We start from the raw sequence: 18,403 nt of genomic DNA, 5'->3' as shown, positions 1-18,403 counted from the left end.
CTTTGACTCATATCTGTGCATAAAATATCTAAACATATCTTTGGGTAATATTTGAGAGAGGGGTATTTGTTAAAGGCTTAAATTTGAAAGTATATCACCTGTAATCAAGTAGGGAAGAATATGCTTTACGTACCTAAAGGTATGAATCAAATGGGTAACAGAACTTACAACCTGTCAGGCCTCCTTTATAGACATCCTAGAGCACTGAAAATGTCTCTATGGACTTTTTCCGGAATTCATTCGATACTTTTCTATCAATTTCCACTTTTCTCTGGTAATCATATAATTCTAAATGAGAAATATTCAGGCCTCATTTTTTGTACAGTCTGTATGCACTGTATATTAGTTCAAATAGTAAAGAACTGCTTTTTCAGATCAAGCTAAAAGTTACAAATGAAAAGCAAACTGTGTAAAACTAGTTGACGTAGATTTTCGTAGGAAATGTGGCAGTTTGATTTATGGGTTAGAGTGAGGTAGTGAGTTCTACCTCTCCTTTTCCCCCCCCTCTCATTTTTTGGGCAATTTCTTGATATTTTGTATTCCAAATAACTTCTGTTGTTAGCATTTATGTAGAAGATCCAGGAAGGTCAGTGAAAGAAGCAGCACTTAACCAGAGGAAAAGTGCTTGGAATCACTTAAGTTCACCAAGCATCACTTGCTTGTTGGGTATTTGAGTAATGGGAACCAAGAAAGAGGAGCTTAAAACAGGCTCACAGTGCCCCTTCCCATCCTTCAAAAAGAATGTACAGAGAAAGGAGCTGGCAGTCTGAGGATCTCACTATTGATGACCTGGGTGTGGAGGATGCCTGCAGATGTAGCCACTGCAAGGTCCAAGATCTAGCGTATGCCCAACTCCCTGCAGCATTCTTCCTTTCTAACCTGTTATTGTCCCAGGTCTTTCATGACTTTTTCTTCATAACTTTTGATTCACCTCCTGTCACTGAAGACAGAGTTAACTCATACTCTAGATTGTTCTAAATAGTTTTTTGAAGAATTAGGATTTTTGGAATAGCTAGAATAGTCTCTCCAACTTCTCCAGAGTTAGCTTGTTCTTTGTGGTGCTTCTCCAAGTCCCTCATGTTTAAGGGCAGGAAGATCTTTACTGATGGCTTTTTTTAATAACAGAAGTTGGTAAGTACAGTATATGTATGCCCTTTAATTTTTTTATTGCCTGGTTATAAATCTAGACTGAATGGTGAATGAAGCAATTCAGAAGTTTGTATGGCTCTATAAATTAAAATTGACATTTCTTTCAAGGCATGGAGAATACAGTGATGGGCATCGGTTTTGTGTCTGAAAAGAGTTTACATCTGTTAGTAAATTAAAATGATGAGTTAAATGGTTTTTAAATGATAGAGTGTGAGGGCATATCCTTTACATAATTACTTTAAATGCTTTTTATAGCTTCAGGATTTATGTTGGTAATCACATTGCTACCTGACAGTCTGCATGCTGTAATCCTGCCTTCCTGATGGCTTTCACCTTGTTGAAGGGGGCATTCATTTGATCTCCCTTTAATTGGTAAAGATAACTTCAGTACAGAACAGTGCTCTAGTAACTCTGAAGTAGTTTAAATGATGTGCCAAAATCTATAAGCAGTCCGTGTTTTCTTGAAACAACTTACTGACTTTCAGTTTTTATTTGCAAAGTAGTAGTTTTAATAAGATGTTAAGCAATACTTGGGCTGGATTTCACAATGTATCATTTTTAGATTTAATGGTAGTCCCTTAAAATGAGGGGTAGGACATAGTTTCCTGATATGAAAGTATGCTGATTGATTAAAGGGTGCTAGATGGACATGACAATCTTTTTGCTTTGCACTCATTAAAATACTTGTATAATAATTAAATGTATTAATGCTGTTTGTGTTGTATGGATGAAAATGATTCAGCTCAGTCTTTGAAAGTGTTGTAGGGCCCTGGAAAATTCTGCAGCCAACCTGGATCACCATCTCTGCAGGTTGTCTTATTCCAAGGAACACATAATCACATGGCTTTAGCTATATAAAGCTGGTTTTATTTTTACGTGGTCACCTGAGCGAGCCCCATGCCCAGAAGTGCAGATTGCTTTTCACCTAGCCTGACTGCAGGATATGGTAATTGGACTCCAGGGAGCAATGCTGGGAGAGGTGCAGAGCATCCTCCTGGCCTTGCTGGGTTTTTTCCTTAGCAGTGGGCAGGCAATGCTGCTTTTCATAGCTGAGTGACAGTCTTGTTAGAAGGTCTTAAAGGCGCTACAAAAGTGAGCTCTTCCAGCTAATAGCTTGGAAAAGCAAGTTCAGTGGGCATTTATACACCATTTCCAACTTTGCTTTATTCCCCTCTCTAAATTGAGAGAGAGGTGAAAGGCAGTACATTTTAAGAATCAGAGAAACTGTTTATTTTTTAGGATAGCTCCCATACAAAGTTTGAAATGGCAAGCTGGGCTCTCACAGGTGACCCCTGGCAAACTGAGCTGTTTGGCGTCTCGTCCTTCTGTTGGTGGCTAGTCCCCTTGGAGCAGGGCGCCAGATCAGCATGTGTACCCATGCCTCTGGCACCTCGTTTAGCAGCTTGGTGCATTACTGAATCAGCATGATCACTGAATCATGACTGAATCAGTGTGACATACGGCAGCACCACCTTTCACACTCCTGGAAGGTATTTGAATTTTCCAGAAATTTGTATATTTATCTTCTCTGAAACAAATATGCTTTTAACATCTATCTTAGCTATTGTAAAAGGTTTCTTCTTTCAGGTACCCAGATACATGTATATCATGCTTGCTGCTGTTAATTATAATGTCTGTACAATTAATGGTGATGTGTTTTGTGCTGTACAGAGCATGTTTCTTCTCTTTTATATTGGGTCCCATGGTTGATGGGCTAATGTGTATGTTTATGAATATATGCAAGAGTCTGTCACTAGTGGCATATTTAAAAAGATGGGGGGGAAAATTGACTGACTAGTGTCTAATAAACCCTGGTCAGTAATTTAAATATTTTCCATTAAGGTGAGCTGATTCTGGGCAAATTTGCTCTACTTTTATTCTTTCCAAGTAGCCCTGCTGTTAGGTTTGGAAAGTCCTATACTGTAAAGTTGGCACCCTGGAAAAATAAAGACAAAAACCACAAGAAGAAGTTCAAAAGAAATACAGACTAAGAATGAAGTTTTCAAGCTACGTTCCAAGGCAAGGACTTTTCATCTTTATACCTTTGAATCGTGAATCAAGGCAGTAAAAGTTACTACTAGGTTAAAGTTTAAATGGCATAGAAAAGGTAGAAAAAAGATTAAACATATTCTGTCTGGACAGTGGAACAAAGACTTTGAATCCTTATCTATGCACCTGTCTATTGAGTATCTAAGTTCCAGGAGTCCCACAGAGGACATGCAATGAGCACTCTTATTGTTCGTATTAAGAACTGAAGTAATTGAAAGGAAAAGTAAGGTAAGGAGAATCAGAAATCAGATGTGACTGCCTGTATGGTTAAAAAATAATTTAAAGGGAAAGTGACTATCAAGCAGTTCATATTATGGAAATCTGACCATTGAAGATAGAATAAAAAAAAAAAGCTATTATTCTTTGAAAGAGTTTTTCCTCTCTAAGTAAGACTTAAATATCATTTGAAAACCAGTAATTTTCACAAAGTGCCTTACTGGCCACTTGTAAAGGAGCAATTCAAATGCATGTTTTTGATTCTTTGAATTTGTGTCTGATGGCTGGATCAGAGCCATGGGGAATTTTTATTTTGTTTTTATTTTGCCTGTAGAGATGTCTGTTTTGTAGCTTTTTTGTCAGTTTGAAAATTATACGGGCCTAAGCAAGCATGTAAAATACATGCTCTGTTTACTTTGGCTTCCTGTTCAATATAAACACCTAATTCAAAATTGATGTCTTATAATTGTTGCCCTCTTAGCAACATAGATATAATATTAATTTTAATGTTTTATATTCTGAGTTAGTAAACTGTGATATCTCCCCAAAGTTGGGGTTTGGGGTTGTTTGAGCTGTCCTTTCAGTTCATTAAATTGGTAAATCTGCAGTGTATTATATGGTATCTGGAAGGTGGGTTACTAGTTTATACCTGTTAAAGAAATATATAAAATGTTCTTAATTAGATAAAGACTGGAATCAGATTTGCTTTAAATTGTAGTTCATGCAGAACTTCTAAATTCTCAGTCAGCATTGTAGTTTCCCTTTCATTATGTTGTTGGATCTTGTTGGGGGAAGAATAAGTACTTTCAGGTGGAAAAAAAAATACTAAAGAGAGGGGGAAAAAAGCTCTTAAAATAGAAATTAAGGCATAGCTTTTATTTAATACAGATATTCTGCATTCAGCAGAAGCTCAGCAACTTGCAAAATTACCTATTTTTGTGGCACTCACTATGACTTGAGATATCCAGGAATATATTGTATCTAGAATTGAGATGAAGTGTTACAGGTTTATCATCAGATGGTAAGATTTTATTTGTGTTAAATATCTCCACTGCACAAGGCAAATTTGCATCCAGCTTTCATATGTCTATCACAAAGTATTTCCTTGTTAATTTGAGACCCACTCTGAAACTGAGTTCTGGCTTTACAATCGTTATTTCTTACTGAGGTTCTCACACTGCATCCAAAGGCATTTGCAGCATTGCTTCTCTGGGACCAGTGAATCCAGCGGATGTTTTCTTCAAGACTTTCATTACAACAGGCTTCTTAAAATCAGACAGGCTTCATTAGTCGGTCAGAACAGGTCTTTGCTGTCTATGCTGACATTGTTTGCATGTCTGACACAAAGCACAATCCGCCCTTGCAGTGGTGGTACATTTCTTACTCCAGCATGCTGATGCTTCAGTTTGCTTCACGCTCTGGAAAAGCTGTTCTCACATACTTGTTTCTCTTGACTTCCTGTACTTGACCAGTAGTGTCGTACCATTAGTTTTCAGGTTTATCTTCAAGTAACTGTATTAATTAATTGTTCTTTCCACTCCCATGTGATGATCTGATGTGGACAGCAAACATCGCAGTTTGCAGAGAAGAAATTAACCCTAATGCTGTTAACTACACAAAATAACAGAAGTGTGCACTTAAGTTGATTTTTATGTATAGCCTTTCAAAGCAACATGTTCTTCACACACCTCAACTTTGAAAAAGTTGCTGAGCGGGATCATTCTTCCAGTGATCAAGGATGGCCTAGTTACCTCTTAGAATAAAACCTTGTTATGTGTTTAGGACTTTAAACACAAATCACTGCCAGTGAGCTGATTGCACAGAGAAATGTTGTATCCTGCAGGTATACAGATTTGCTGCAAATATTCAGACCACTGGGACAAAAATGTATCTGAGTATGTCTGGCACTTCCTGGGATGTATTATCTGGATACCTGGAAATCTTTGCTGAATCTAGAATACAGAATGACTTTGCTTTTCTGTCTGAAAAAACATATACATGAGATATTCCAGATACGTGATAGCCTGTTTTATGAGGTCAGCACTCTTCTGACAATCTGCTTTCCCAGTGAAGAAATTGGCATGTTTAATTTTAGATGTCTGTGCAAAACTGAACAGGTAAACTGAATATACTGGTTCAAAAGCGGCACGTAGTATCTGTTTGGTATGCTTTGACACTTAACTGGACAGCATCCTGTATATGGGTTGTTTGTGGTTTTTTTTTTTTCCTTGAACTACAGCTCAGGGTGATAGACATTAGCTCTGGTATGAGTGTATCAGGGTAGTTACACCAATGTAAAGCTTGTATATCCAAGCTCTATGGATAGTCGTTGGATTGTACTTCAGCGTCAGTGCATTGACAGTTCACGTGGCATTACAAATTTCTCCAGATCAGCTGCGAGCACACAGCAGCTTACCATCTCACAGGGGGCAGACTCGTGTGGTGAGCCTTTTGCTTGGTATCCCAGATGGCATTTCATTTTATCTGCTCACTTGTGCTGCATGCTGTAAGTTGCTGGTCCTGTTGCGTAACGGTAGGCAGCTCACTTAACATGTCACCTTTTGCAAAACCATCATACTCTGCAAAAGCTTTATCCTGCTCTGCCAGGATCCTTATTACACTGAGAAATGTGTTCAAAAGCCACATTTTCTTTCTTACAGTTGCCTCTGCTTGGTCAGTGGAGCTGTGCTGGTGTTGAGCTGTTGGAAGCCAGTTTGTTTGGGGTTATGGTGGTTTGCAGGGAGCTGAGGAAGCACCTGGGGCCCCAGGGTGGTAATCCCATGAGAACATCAAGGGGTGATTATTTATGTGGAAGCATTAATAGTGAGAAGGGGGTAAGAAGAAACTGATGCAAAGAGCTGTGGGCTATCTGACAGATGCACAGGCCAAAAATTGCAGTTATGTGATCCTTGTGAGGTTTTCCTCTTAAAAAGTCTTTGAATGATATTGATGCTGGTACAGTGCTTTGCACGATGTTACTGCAGTGATTTTTATGTTGTGCTGAATATCCTAAAATGTGCACTAAAAGATTTTTAGAATGAATTTCTGTCTGAACTACTTAAAGTAATTTAAGAGTGTGTATTTGTATAAGTTCATGCATAAACCCACATCGCTGTAGATGTTTTAATTTGGAAAAAGGCTTCAGTACAGAAATCGCAGTATTCTGTTAGGTTAAATGTTCATTTGCAGTCATAATACTAAAACTTACTGGTTCTCCATTCTAGGAAGACACATATCATGATTACAGAGAAATCAAGCAAAAATTGATTTTTCATAGAGTATTTCTAGTTAACCTATGTGTGCATGTGACAAAAGAGTGGATTTCCATTAAAAACAAGCTTCAAAAGCAGTAAAACTGTTATTTGAAAATGATTGATATGAGAGAATCACTTCATTTGTTCTCTACATGTATTCATTTTCATTTGAAGAGGTTTTTTTCCAGATCAAAATATCTTATATAAAATATCTTTTTGTCTCAAGATTTCAACACGAGGTTATTTGTATTATAAACACAATGCAGCTGAATTGATAAATTTCACTGTTAATGCATACTGCATACACAGTGTGTAGAAACTAAAGATGAAAACATCTGAATAGTTATTTTACCCAGCTAGCTGAAATTTCTTTTTTGTAGTATATCCTATGTGCTATTCTCCTGTGACCTTGCCAGATTTTAGAAGATGAGCATAGGTCATCTGGGATGTCCCTTAGGGTAAATGTCCTGTGCAAAGCATTTAGATGATGCTCAAGACAAACTTGAACGGTACTCTGCTTATAAACAATGCCAAGAGCAGTGTCAGGAGCCAGTGTGTAGCTGGAGTGCTGACTTTGGATGATATGTGAAACTAAACTCTTTAACATGTGTGATAACTGTAGATCTGAGGCTGCTTCACATACAGAAGGGGTGTTACACCTCCTCACAGGCCTGGTTTGTTAGTCAGCTTGGGAAATTACATTCTTATCAAAATTCCCCATGAAATTCAGTTGGGATAAAACACTAATCTTTTCTTGTCCTAAACAGTTTAGTTACTAAAAAGCTGCTGTGTTTCAGCTCCTAAGGACTTGCATTGCATTAGGTTATTAGATTATTATTTTGTGCACTATTCAGTATTTTCAGATGAAAAGCATTTGTTTGTGTCTTCTTCCTTGCCTCATGGAGTCTGAAACGATGAACTCCACAGTCTTTTCAAACTTGAGACTTCACATTGGGTTACGCAGGAATGGATGCATATTTTTAGCAGAGATGGATGGTGTGTTGGTCATAATCAAGGAGATAAGAGGAGGGTATGCTCATTTGTGGAGTATAGTATGCCACCTCCTGCTTTAAGAAAGAGTGTGTATGCCTTGTCTTTTTAGCCTGAATTTCTTTCACAAAGTAAATTGGAGCTAGCAGATTAGGTTGTTGTCCTCTAGTGACTTTAATATGTCTCCTGAGCAGAGTAGTTTTGCCCTATGTACCATAATGAACATAGTGTAATTAACCATTGGAACATCTTGCCCCAGTAGGTTCTCTGTCACTTGAAGTCTTGATTTAAACACTGTAATTTTCTTGAGAGACATGTTCTAATGCATCTAAGATCTAGAGAGCTCGATAGAGGTGATACTGAGTGAGTCTACATCCTTTTTTCGTCTAAGACCTCAGAGTAAATAGTCAAAATGCTCTTTTTAAACTTTTAAAAACACATGTATCTCAGTGTCATCTGCAAGCCTACTGAGGGCGCACTCGATCCCCTTGCCCAGGTTGTCAATAAAGATATTAAACAGAACTGGCCCCAATACTGAGCCCTGGGGAGCACCACTTGTGTCCGGCCACCAGCGGGATGTAACTCCATTCACCACCGCTCATTGGGCTAGGCCAGCCAGCCAGCTTTTAACCCGGTGTAAAATACACGTCCCAGCCAGGAGCAGCCGCTTTCTCCAGGAGAATACTGTGGGAGACTGTGTTAAAGGCTTTACTAAGGTCCAGATATCATTCCATGGACTAATCTGTTGTACTCAGACTTCATGTCACTGGTAAGTGTGTTTTTTTTTCTTAAAGGGTGTTGCAAAACAAGATATTGGATTCTTTGCATATTAATGATTAGAGAGTCCCATCAGGTGGTGTCTCATCTGTTGTCTTCCAGGACTTCTGTTCCCAGTGGTCTCCTTGCTTCCTTCTTTAAAATCATCTCTGCCTCTTCTTTCACAAAGATGAGTATTTCCACAGATAAAAAATGCCACACTTGCTTCTGTATAGCATAGCTTAGACCTGGTGAAAGGCATTCCATTATTACTTGCCATCTTGGTGAGATCTGCATTTTTATGACTTGGCAAGCTATTTCCCCATCCTGAAGAATATTGCCAATCTAAAGGCACAGCACGTAGGATCAGCTCAATACATGGTCAGGTTTGTTGTCTTTCTAGATCTTCTCCTTTTACATGTGCAGAATATTCCGGGGTGACATACTTTGTATAGCTGTACTGTCAAAACAGAGCAGGTACCAGCAATGGCCTCTTCTAAAGACCCCACTGTGGGCAGAGTTTCTGGCACAGCATACGGTCTTGTTGCAGAGTTGTAGACAAGCAGCTGTAGATAAAGCTTTCAGGTCTCACCAGAAGAAATTTATCACTGACACTGGCCTTTTATTTGTATCACCAATTAATGTCATATCTATGTACAAAATTCACTCCATAATAATACATAGTTAGAATTTAATACTCTGCAAAATAACCAATGACAGGAGCGTACCCGAATGGATTTATTTAGGTTAATTTGTGCCATGGGAGTGGTTGGAAATTATGGGTTATTTGAAAGCAAAGAATACACTATTATAGGGAAAGAAGATTTCCAATAAATTAATCAGTTGCATATTTAAGTAGAGGTTTGTAATTTTACACAGGGTTCACCCCACACAAATAGGTTGATGCTTTTTTGTTGTGGTTTGTTTTAGCGCATGTACACAATATTTGAGATTGCTGGTCTTTTCCTTTTGTGATGCAAGTGAAGAATACTGTGCTCTGCCCTATTATTGTGCTTGAATGGGAACTGATGCCACCATGGAAGCACTGTGATTCTTTTTTGCATTCAGTGCCTGTGCAGTTCTGAAGCAGCCTGCAGGTGCTCTATTGTAGTTTGCCTCACACAACACTTGGGGCCCAATTTTGAATGGCTTATGCATTAAAGAGACATTTTCCTTATTTTTCTACATGTTTAGTGTTGTTCATAAATTTTATTTGTTTAGTTTAGTGCTACTTCGTAAAAGACAACACTTTCAACCTGGTAGTTGATACCTATGTTTTGCATTTGTCCGATCAGATCGTGTAGTATGCATTTGCCTCTGTGTAGTTCACAAAATAAATTATATAATATATTGTCATGTCTTTCTGTTGTTTTCTGGAATTTGACTAAGGTTTACAACTTCAAAGGTGAGGCTAGGCTTCTCTTTTGTGTTCAGAGAGGGCAACTAAACTATTGTGCCTGGCATTGCGGTGGAAGACTTGTGAGGCTCATCCTTTGTTTTAATCTTCAAGTGCCTCAGGAGTCATCCATAAAGGATATCCCAGCGGGGGAGCTGAGGTCTTGTGGACAGTTGGTGGAGGGGGCAGAGTAAAATTTCTGGAAAAATCTGCAGATCTCCTTTCAGGATTTCCACTTTTGTTCCCTTTGGCTAAAATAAGTCTTTGAAAATGGTGCTGTGGAAGTGGGTAAATGAAAGAGAACTACATGGGGCTAAGGAATGGTGATGTTCTTTTGGGAGTTCAAGGCATTTATACAGTTTGAGAAAGAGAGTGGGGAGCTCAGTATTTGATAAAATCTACTGGAGCCCTCTAATTTGTTGGAAATAAAAAAGGAAAAATGGAAAAAAATTTAGGTTATTCCCTTGTTTAATTTGCTAGACTGGCACTAATTCTGCAGTTCACTTACTGTACTAGTTAATTTCAATATCCACTCTGCATTCTTGATTTCAACAGGGGAGAAGGTGGATGCTGAGGGCAAAAGGGTACTGGATTCGAGGGGGTTTGAGTAGCATTTTGCAGCAGATTGTGCATACCCTTTTCACAGCTGTACCTGAACACAACTTGTGTAATTTTTTTATAATTTTTTTCCATAAGGTTTTTAATTGTGGAATTGTTTTGCCACTTTAGTGAAGCTTCATGGAAATAATTGTTCTGACAAATTTTATAAAGCTAGATGGAGATCCTCAAACAGAAAAGCTAAACTTGCAGGCACTAACACAAATAACATAGAAAGTCTTTTCTGACAGGTCCTAATTTCAAAGTTACTGCATGCTGCAAGGTTACTTAAATTTACAGCAGGGCAGAAAGCAGGTGCTCTAGAGATACTGTCAGCCTGTAGCCCCCGTTTTTCATTCATGCACTGTTCCCTTTGCAAGATGAAATACAGTTTTGCTTAAAAATCTTTCCCTTACTCCATAACCAGCTTTTTAAGGAGGAATCACAAACCAACTCCCATTTCTGGTGTTGACTAATTTGTAAAGGCATTGATTAAACTTCCCCAAACAGTTATATGAGTCACATTTCCTGTTAAAATATCAACAGAAGCTTGTGATTCTGAAAGGCTGTAAGGATGAGACCCCTGCACCATCTATGTCTCTGTGCGAGCAAACAATGTGCAGGGGAGTGTTTCAATATTTTGAATAGTCTTTTGAGGAAAAACTAGTTCAGTTAAGTACCTTAGCTCTCTCTTCTGTGGGAACGTTTGTTTTACACAATAGAATTCCCTCTTACAGTTGTGTCTTTTCAGAGAGGTTCATTTAATACTTGTCCATGGTACACCAACTGCAGTGCTTATTGAATGGTCAAGAAGGAAAAGTGCCTGTTCTAAGCAGATTACAATCTAAGGACAGACAGCTAGACAGGTAATATAAATGAGAATGTATAACAAATGCAGAGGAAGAAAGGGTTTGCTGGTGTGAGGGGGAGGAGAGACACTTCAGCATAGTGAAGTCATATTTTAATCACTCCGAGGAGTAACAACAGGTTGCATTATGGCAGGTCTTTTATTTAATGCTGGCGGGTTTTTTTTGTTATGTGACTGCCATAAAATGTATTTATATGTTTGTGCATAAGAAACTGCATACTTTCCATATAATATGTTGGTTGTCCTTTCGTATTGAAAGAAGGTGAGTTTATTTCAAAACTCTAAATCTCACACCAGTCTAAAACCTGCCCAAATGGCATTTATACCGGTGACTTGCTTGACAAGGGTTCTTTGTGAAGGTGCAAATGTGCAGCAGTCTCCCTGCTGTACAGTTAAACTTTCTGTGCATAAATCATTTTAGTAGATTGGGCCAGCAGAGGATTGCTTATAGTGCATTGTGTGTGATTTAATATTATGCTATATGCAATGCTGGAACTTAATTCCAAATCCCCAAAATGGTGTAACGTACCAAAGATTGAGTCCAGACTGTGTTTAGCACCTGGAAGGCTGGCAGTATCAATGTTTAAGTGCTTGTGACTCCTTAAGCTGTTAAAAATCTTCTGTTTCTCATAAAAACTTTTTGCATTATTGACACTTTAAATTGGGTGGACTGCTGACCCAGGACTGCACCTGCACTGCTGTTAGATTCTGACACACTTTCCTGGGGAAGGGGATGGGCTGGTGTGTTTCCCCTTTCATTCTGTTTGTTTCCTGTGAAAGTAGTTGTAGACTTGTAGTGAACCGATTTATAAAGGATGTGTCCTACACACAACAGGAACCACAAGAAAATGTCAATGAAGATTTTCAGGTTGGTTTTTTTTTTTTAATCAACAGATTCATTCAGAGAAGAGTTAGCAATTTAAAATATTTATTTCTTAAGGAGTCAGGTTTGGAACTGCACAACTTCTGTAACATTAAACCAATCTTGTGTTCTTAAAAGTACTGAAGTTGATAAAAGACTTCACTTTTTCTGTCCTGTCAGCATGTGAGGTGATTTTCCTGGGAGGCAAAAGAAAGATGAATTTTAGTTGTTTGGGCCATCAGACTTCATAAATCATTAATTACAAGAAATGGACTCTGTGCTTTAAGTTTGTCATCAGAGTCTACAGAAGAATTAGATTAAAATGTTTAAAAGGCAATTTTTTGGGCTGTGGCTGATGTAAATTTTTGTAGATGTGGTTTAAAATTTGCTGTGGGATTTACAGTAGTCATAAATGGTTTCAGAGAGGCTTATAAACAAATTTTAAATCCTTTCAACCAGTGATACTAAGGAGAATTGACCATTAGCTTTAATAAGACAGACTAACTTCTGTTGCCTTAATAACAGTCTTGCTGCTGGACCGGCTGAGTGCAAGGGCATCTGATTTCATGTTGTTCTTCCCAATGTGCAGCGACGTGCCCCTGGGAGAAGCGGGTCCTGCTGGCCAGGTGCAGAGGCACTGCGCAGGACATGCTGGTAATGCTGCTGGGGAGCACTGACAGTAGCACTTGTGTGTGCCATGCAGCATCTCTCGGGGTAGGGTGCTCAGCGGCCTTGCAAGAGCTGGTATGTCATTGCTAATGAGTGTCACTCCAACGGAGGCTCCCCATCAGGGGTTAGATTGTGAGAACCTGGTGCAGTGTAGTGGTATTCATGGGGTGGTTTGGTTTTTTTTTTCACTTTCCTGTTTATTCTTAGGGCTCCCATGTCTTCAAGTTAACTGAATGAGAACCCATAACTTTAATGACTCATTTTTATTGCTTTTTTTTCTAATGACTTTGTGGGATAGAGAGTCTTAGAAAAGAGGTTAATCTCCTTTGGGGAGAGTTCCCCGAGATCAGCTGGCACAGGCTAGTAAGTGCTCTCTCCCACCTTTTCTCTTGGAGCTGGGGAGAAAGTCAGGTGGCACACAGTACAGAACCAAAGCCTTAGCTTTTATTTTCTGGCAGGTTACAGGAGCGCTGAGTTGCTTCCCAGCAAATTTCTATACTGATTGGTCCTCTGGTGGAGGTACTGGAGGACACAGTGTCAGCTGACTGGCAAATGGGAGAGAACTCCCATAGGAATGCAAGGCTCTGTGCCCAAGAACTTTTACTTTACTGTTCTTGATACGAGCATTAAACCTTTAGGAAAAAACTGCTGATGGCGTGATTGTTGATTTTTATTAAAACTGAGTGATTCTTTTTTTTTACACACCTTTTAGCCTCTCTTCTTGGTGAGATCCAGTGAGGAAATGCTGCAAAAGAACAAGTTTCTAAAATAAATACTAACAATTCTATCTTATAATTTTTCTCCCATTCTTTTTTTTTTGCTTCCTTTTCTCCTTACTTTGCTCAGTTAACAGAAAAAAATTAATATTCTTATGTATAGGTAAAAAGTTACAAAAATGAACTGCAGTTATGGTTTAAGTTTCATCGTAATTGCTGTTCTACTTAATATATTTTTCAACAAATCATCTTTTGAAAATAGTAGGCACAGGTAATTATTTCAAGTTGTCTTTTAAAAAAATATATCAAAATAAAATATTTTAAATCCTTCACTCTTTCCGCCAGGTGTAAAATGTTGCACATTTTATTTTGATTCTAATTAAGCTGTTTTATACTCTAAGGATGGTATAGAGAAAGGTGGATCTTCAGAAATAAGGTTAAGCAGCATATATGTAGGAAGAGTGCCTCTTTTAAAAGGGCACTTCTAGGAATCAAGCACAACGATTCAGCAAAACCTCTATGCTCTGTGCCTGTCTATGTACGTGAAAACTCAGGCTTGATTCCTGGATAGTTGTTATTCATATGAAGTAATATGTAAAAGACTTTTTTGGCAGTGCTTTTCTATTGGTGATGTTTCCAGTGATCTTACAGGCTTTATGAAAATGTTCTCCTTTGGTGTATCTGATTTTTGTAGCACATGGCACATGCCATATGAGGTAAGTTGGAGGAAGAGGGAAGAAATCTTCAACTGAGTGCAGCAGTTGTGTGGCAGTTTACATTGAGAAAATGCTTGTTTCAAACTCTGCACTGCGCTCTTACAGATGGCTTCATGTGTAGCAGGTGTGTATTTTGGAATATCCGTTTTACGGATAGCATTTGATTGTCACACTCCCTTTTAGTCACTTTTTTACCTCCCTGCCAGCTTAGGTGTCCTGCATCTGTGACATGCCAGCAGCATACCCTGTTGCATTGTGGGGATACTGTCAGGTTAAAGTGGAGATGCATTTGATCCTGTGCGAGCTATTTTCTTGCGCTGGTGTGACTTCTTTGTCCTTTTATAAATGATTTGGTAGGATTTGTAATGCCTTTGTAAGTATTTACTACAAATGTAACAAGAAATCCTGGGTGGGTATGTAGTACAGGAAACTGAAAATTTCTATGGAAAAGTAAAGCAAGCTTTAAACTGCAGCAATGTATGTATAAAACATGCACATACACATAGAAATACAGTATATTTATACTGTCTCTACTGTTGTAAACAAGAAGTGAGAAATACCTTGCTCTGTAATTCCACTGGTCTACACAGCCAGTTAACTCTGCAGAGCTTTTTAATTCCTGAACTGCAACTGACAACCTGTAATGCAAACAGAGATATTCCCAAGGGACTGTATGTATTTCAGTTGAAAGGTGTCCTGCAAAAGAAGCAGCTGTTCACCTCTAATGAAGGCCCTTGGCTTTGCCATTGTGATCTTAATATATCCAGCCAAATTGGCTATAGAGACGCACAGTTAGGTAGACTTAGTAGAAATCCTTACTCTGTGCCACACTAGGCCTTTGGGATTTGGGCACTTACCAGCACTGTGGGAATACTATGCTGTTCATGAACTTCAGTATCAATTTAATTCAGAAAAGGAGATGTGGCCTATGAAGAAGAAATGAGAAAGTTTGGGGCTAGCCACGTTCACACAAATTATAACTGAGAGAGTACAGCTGTGAGGATAGCACAAGTGGATTTTCTTAGTCATCCTATGGCTATGAAACTAGCACTCTTAGCAGGGCCAGCATGTACTTCTAAGGTAATTCTTAAGACACCTTTTAAAAGAGGCTTTTCAGTTGGGTTTTTTTTTTGGGGGGGGGGGTGGTGTTTGCTTTTTTTAATGTATTGCATAAGGTATTCAGGAGGTCATAGTTCATTTTTCTGAGTCAGTCCCAATTCCTGTAATCTCACCTGATGAGTGGCAGGCTCATCTCTTCACAGAGCTGTAGCAGCTATGGTGGGGTTCTTGTGTTCACTGGAGTCCACCTGCACGGGTCTGATTCCAGCCTGTAAATTAAATAGTGTTCTAGCATTCACCCTGTAACTGACACAATGTCAGCCCACTCTGGTAATCAAGTTGGATTCAATCATACTTGAAACCCATATGACATTTCAGCTCTGTTTCTTGTAAGGAGTTCTGAAATCTGCAGCCCTCCCTATGAAATAAGCTGTTGAACTGATGGGGTTTTGTAAGACTGAGGATCTGATAAATTATGTGAATTGCAGAGTCTGCCTAGTTTCTGTCTAGTACAGCTGTTGTTCTATAAGGTCTGTAAAATCATAACACAGTTGATCTAGTGCTACGAGAATGTAGTAGATTTTTAATTACAGCCTTACTCTTTAGGAAGTTCATACTGAAACAGAACTTCAAGATGTACGCGCTTCAGAAGCCTGTGAGGTGGCTTGGAATTTAATCGCCTCTTTTATGGCAGTCCGTCCCCCCCCATCCCCCCCTTTTTGAGAGTTGAAGTAAGGATTAATTTGCTTGGAGAAAGCTGAGTGTGGATGAGAATATGTGAGTTTATTCAGGAATGCTTGTGAATGTGCAGGGCATTCTTGCATATTTGGAGTTGGATGCCTTTAACTCCCAGAAAACAGCTTGCAGCATTCTCACCTTTGGTGTAGGAAGCCATTGTGCTATGCTCCTGACCTTTGCATTGGCTGCCCAGAAAGTACTAGGTTACCGTTAAGAAGGCCTTTGGGTATTTAAGGTTTTTAACTGTGTAGGCACTGAGTATCATCTGTGTTTTGTTGGTTATTTGTTCTCTGAAACCTCCTATTTCTTCTTTTTAGTTGACAAGTAATTGCGTGTTGGCACTGAGGTAGATGAAAGTTCAGAAGCTTATTCTCAGTGGTCTTAATCTTTAGACCTAGCTGGACAGAAAATCTCATGCAAATACTCATTTACACTTCTATTTTGGCTGTTTTGTGAAGTATTTCCATATTTTTCTTTCAAATGTGAGAGATGAAGTGCTAATACGGTGTCTCGGGGTTAGCTTATTCGGTTGCTATTGGGGCCACCACCAGAAACCAGGAAAAGCTGTGAAAGCTGTATATCTAAGGAGACCAGATCTAGGGGTCTCTGGCTCCTTGCAGACTCATTTTTTTTCATGTTCCTTTATTTATTTTTTTTTTTTTTATCCTGAGGGCTAATAGCATTCTGTAAGCTATGTAAGGGTGAGTACATTCTACCTTGAAACAGTGTACTACTGTGGTCTGGTATGTCTCTTCATCTATCTGCTTTGCTGCCTCCCCATTCCTGGCTCCGGCCACCTCTCTCATATGGCAGTGAGACCTTTGGGCATTGATTGGAGAGGAGCAGAGTCCGGATGTGGAAGGGAAAGGTTTTTTTATGCATAGGGGTTTGCGGGACTTCCACCCCTCTTCCTTGTGTTGTTTCCCTCTGTGCTTGCAGATGGAGGCCAGGAGAACCTTGAAATGTGGCAAGGTATAGTTCTGAGATATAATAATGAAGTTTTTTTAAAAAAAACAGCACCATTTATATGTGCTTCTGAATATTTTAGAGACCAGAGTTTTTAACAAGAACAGTTTTAAAATCTGGTTTTGTAACAATGAGAATGTCACAGGTGCTGGACCTGTCAGAAGAAAGCTGTGAGGACTGAATGCTTTTCCAGAAACTGTTCACTGTGTGTACTTTGTTGTAATGGCAGATGATGGAGAGATTAGTTTTACTGAAAGGTTTTTTTTCTCTCTCAATTTGATCCTTGTGATTTTTTTTTTAATTTTTTTTTTTTAAGTTGTCATCTTGTGCTGGAATTTACCATGCTGTCCTTGGATTACCTTAATTTCAAGCACTTGAATAAGGGTCTCCTTTAAAGGAGGAAGAATGAAATCTAACCTGGTTTTGATAGTAGTCAGCAAATTGGAAGACCGTTGTAAGCCAAGAGTGTATACTGTCCAGGACACATTATTTTTCTGGTTAGAAAACACGTGTGCATCTTTGTTTCATTATTTCTTCCTGGGAAGTGGACATTTTGTAAACTCCCACCTGAGGGCATGGCACCTCCAAAAAGGACTGTGTCAAGGTTAGCCGTAATGAGTAAAATATGCAAATTCAAATTAAAAATATTTTCTTAATCGAGGATGCATAAATTATTCCCAGTGGGCACCTAAGTGACAATAAATTTCGCATGCCTGGGAATTAACATGCCCCGCTTGTATTACTTTGCTGTTCCATTAAAAAAAATGCATTATTCATTTAAATGGCTTCCAATGTATTTAGCTTCTGAAAAAGAGATCCAACTATTATTTCAGGTCCTAAATCTGAGCAACATATAAACCAATTGTGCTTATGCTTGCATATGAAACTTGGGAAAGATGTTACATTTAACACGTCTTTAAAAATACAAAAATAAAAGGTATACCAGTTCAGCTAATTGCAGTGATTGACTGAAACAATGTCATCATTTCTGATACCTAATTTTAGAATATACAGAAGCTTTCTGTACATGTCTAAATCTTTTGAGTTGTGGCTGTATCCCTGTTAAACCCACACTGCAGTCAGGCAATATAGTGCACTAGCATATTTTTTCCTGTCCTCCTTTCAGGGTTGTTTGACTGTCCCCTGTGATGCTCTGTCTACCCCATGCAGGGGTGGGAGAGTAAGAAAGATGCTAGAGCCGAAGCATGAATTTTCAGGAGGGACAAAGGTGTGTCTGAGCAGGGAACAGGCAGGAGGGAATGAAGATCTGTGGAGATGGCATATGGAGCTCTTGGCTGTCCCACTGTAACTGTGTTTTGATAATCTTTAACAGTTATTAAAAATGGAGGCTAGTTTATCTGCACACCTTCTTCTTAGCTAAGCAGGTTTGAATGTCCAAGGG

Source organism: Falco biarmicus, chromosome 15 (genome assembly GCF_023638135.1).
Source record: "Falco biarmicus isolate bFalBia1 chromosome 15, bFalBia1.pri, whole genome shotgun sequence".
NCBI classification, from domain to species: Eukaryota; Metazoa; Chordata; class Aves; order Falconiformes; family Falconidae; genus Falco; species Falco biarmicus.
Note: the sequence above shows the minus strand (reverse complement) of the source record.